The sequence below is a fragment of the Argopecten irradians genome, chromosome 12 (assembly GCF_041381155.1).
Source record: "Argopecten irradians isolate NY chromosome 12, Ai_NY, whole genome shotgun sequence".
In the NCBI taxonomy this organism is placed as follows: Eukaryota; Metazoa; Mollusca; class Bivalvia; order Pectinida; family Pectinidae; genus Argopecten; species Argopecten irradians.
The window spans coordinates 22,497,503-22,501,426 of NC_091145.1; the positions used below are offsets into that span (position 1 = coordinate 22,497,503).

Below are 3,924 nucleotides of genomic sequence, written 5' to 3' on the forward strand. Positions count from 1 at the left end.
TAATGATCAATTAGTAGGTAGATTGTATAATAGAACTCGTAAAGAACGTACGACATCTGCTTATGAGGATGATATCCCCTTAATGGAATTAGCCAAACGACTCAAAGAGCGACAGCGAAATCAAAAATTATTAAAAAATGTAACGAGGAGTTCAGATTCAGAAGAATCTGACTCTGAAAAAGATATAGGACACGACATAGATGTTGAGATGGATCAGGGATTTGAGGCAGACGTAGCTACCGACAGTGACAATGACAATCACACGGACAAAAGCTATACAAGTAGTGATCAACAAATGACTATTGGCTTGGTAAATATGAAACACAAAAAATCTAAAAAACGACGAGATGTTAGAAAACGACAGAATAGATACCACAGTAAACAAGAATATAAGGCAGGCCTGTTAAGAGTGTTAGATAAATTAGTAGGTTTCGAGCTTTGACATAATGTTATATTATTGTATTTATTAATTGTTTTTGTGTGGGGTGTGAGAATAAAATATTATAGTAATACTTAGTCATTTAAGTTCTAAAAGAGATTAATGAAACCATAACGGGGAAATTGTGGGATCCTTTCCATAAGCAACTACCCGAATTTAGTCCATTGGAGGTACCTAAAAGATTACGGGAAATAGACCACATTCCAATGAACCAACTCATCAGTGAATTAAGGGGTAGACGTAGAATTAAACAACAGTTAGGACATCGCTGGCCTACTTGGAAAGTTGTGATCACCACAGTAGTTATAACAATTTTCTCAGTTATATGTTCGGCTATCGCATGGTACTACCGTGCAAAATTACAAAATTGTACAAAATCTCGGCCAGTTGCACTTGTCCGACCCTTGACTTCCGTCCCAGTGTCCACCTCATACACATCCACATACGGCTTCACCCTACACTTCTCCGAAGGGAATTAGTCGCGTACCGCTTAATAGTTTAATCCATCCAAGTCGGACGACTTCAAACCACGCCAGTTTGGGGTATGCTGCCCATGGATGAACCCAGTCTACGTCCATTGACAAGCGCACCACCGCCCTGCTTATTCTCCTCGACATACATGTAGGACATTGCTACTAACGAATTAGAGTTACCTAACCAGTGACCCTCGCGCGACCCATGCAAACCTGTACCGGATTCAAACGAATCCCTGTATTTGCTCCAACCGTTATGACATGGCAACCAACACGACGGACGCCCCAGTAATCGGTAACCTACAGATAGTATGAGCTTGGCATTAAATGATAATGGCCATACGACCCGCTAGTAAAAATTTGTGTCAGGATCGCACCATGGGAGGGTTAAAAAACCCAAATATCGGGTTCCAACTCGCTCCACAATGTAAACAATGATGTTACTTAGTAATTGTGGGACAAATTGTGTATTTAACTTTACATATTACGTTGTAACCATTTAACGTACATTACAGTGTCGGTATTCGCGTGGCAACACATTATTATTACAAGAATGATACACTACCTTCAAGCAGTGATTCTAACATTTATATTATATGACATATCCACTTGATATGACAAAATGTTATGAATCAGATGAATTGTCTTCGGTTGTAGATCCTTATTTGTTATTGACGTGTGAACCCTATAATTATTGACGCTGTGGTGTGAATTTCTTCAGGTGGATTATTGACTATATACAATAGAAGTCGTTCTGCTTCATTGTGAAACCTGGATTATAAATTACAAGAACTATGTGAACTATGTGTATAACTCATGCGTGGACCTTATTAAATTAATTAACTAACATACGTGGATTACTACCGCCTGTGGATTATAACACTTGAAGACATGGGATTATGAAGTTATGAACTGTGCTAACCAAATATTATTTTATAGATGTGGAGTTATGAACTGTGCTAACCAAATATTATTTTATAGACGTGGAGTTATGAACTGTGCAAACCAATGCAATTAATAAGCGTTATGCGCCTTGTTATAATTCTAGGCGTTATGCGTATTTGTTTGATTTTTAAGTGATATGCTTTATAATTCGTATGAAGTGGTAAGAGAGGTGAGAGGGTGTTGTTCCGGAACTCTATGTTTTACGAACCTAAAAAGCTGGGTGTTAATTGAATATTGGTAATTGGAGTAATAATTAAGCTTTTTTGTAAGTAATTGTCTGGGAACATTTGTCGATTTAACATAACTACAAATATTCCTTAAGTATGGGAGGTGTGTTACAAAAAGGTCTTAAATATGTAATAACATATATTGATAAATAATTATACAGAGGGAAGTTATAACTAGTATATATATCATCAGGGGGAGGTGTAGACATTACAGATGTAGTACACATAGCGAGAGGTCATTATGAGTAATGGGGTTCAATACATGTCCGAAGCTAATTAAAAGTACAACATATATTGTTAATTAGATACCGTTACCTACGTAAAGAGCCTAAGGGGTAAAACGACTGGTCAAGCGGTTTATACAGGGACATGGGCCCAAATAAGGTAAAAGGGTTCTGGAGTCTTCTCAGAATCGTAGTAAGTTTGGGGATAAGATAGGAGTGAGCGAGTGGTGTGGTTTGGGACAAGAGGAGTACCGGGTAACAGAGAGGAGAGAAGAGGACCGGACAGTAGTACACAGAGTGTGTGACAGGAACCGAGGAGAACATCATGGAAGAGACCGGAGAAAGAAATCGGATAAAGAACGAGCGATTAGAATATACTAGGGAACAGTGTAAAGAAAGAAATATTGTACACTAAACGATCATTGAACCAAACCTCCCCAGTAATAAATTGATTGAGTAAAACTTTACAAAAAGTCACGCCCCAAAGTTTAATGGTTTAGAACAAAAAAAACCGCATGTATGAACATATATATGCAAATGTGCATACACAGTAAACAATGGTAATTTGCAATGATGCCATGAAATGTAAAAGTAATAATTACAAAGTATTTGTGTAGAAGCGAAACAACGTGCCTGCATATTTTACTTATATTAACACGCAACACAAAGTTCACTGAGTTATGAAAACGAAAGAGGGAGATCAGTATATTAAAAAAAAAAACATCTATTAGCTAAAAAACAATAAATTAAGAAATTATCTGTAGGAATAACCGGGTAAATCCGATGACCAGCATGCCCCGGTCCGAGGTAAATGCTGTGAGGCGAGGTAGGACCGGCCCACAGATGCCAAGAAGACACGACGGCGTTCTATACTCCGTGATAGCCAAACTACAGATTAGACAGGCTTATAAAATCCCGACCACCACTGTTGAGCAAATCTCCTGAGTAACCTGAAAATAAGTTATTTAGTTCCAACGGAGTTAACATAGTCTAGCGGCAACAAACTAAAATCTACGTATACTATTGCCGTTCACCCAACCAAAACGTTGTATGTTCGCTGAATGGAATGGACTTGAAGCTCAGAGACAAAACATGATAAGTTTATTATCCAAATCTTATCGTTGTCATAGATGTCATGTACAATGTACATATATTTAGATAGCAGAAACTTCTTTCGAATCCAGGTACACATATTACATACTGAATAGTGTATTGAAAGGAAATACTGGTGCTTGCATCATAGCACAGGTGATATGGAGGCCGGTTAGCTCAGTCGGTTAGAGCGTCGTGCTAATAATGCGAATGTCGTGGGTTCGACCCCCACACTGGCTATTCCTTAAAGATTTTTTTTTTTACTCTAGACTTGTTCAGAATAACGTTTGGTTCCATTTTATTTTACCAAATTTGTTTCAAATGAAACATTATTGCAGCGTATATTATTAGCACTTTAACACGATCTATCTTATTGTTTGTCAAATCTCCGTCTTTATATTTCAAACGGGGCTTTGCTATTTTGCCACATTGACATTTACAATTTCGACTGTTCGCAGAAATTATTATATGCACAAGTAGATAATGAAAAACTATAAATGGGTAGAATTATTTAAGATGCACAA

General features: G+C 37.5%; 1 non-coding gene across 1 annotated transcript; it reads left to right on the forward strand.

The window, feature by feature from the left end:
• Window positions 1-3,566: 3,566 nt before the first annotated feature.
• Trnai-aau (transfer RNA isoleucine (anticodon AAU)) lies at window positions 3,567-3,640 on the forward strand. Its single transcript has one exon. It is a non-coding gene; the product is annotated as a tRNA-Ile (tRNA).
• The last annotated feature ends 284 nt before the right edge of the window (window positions 3,641-3,924 follow it).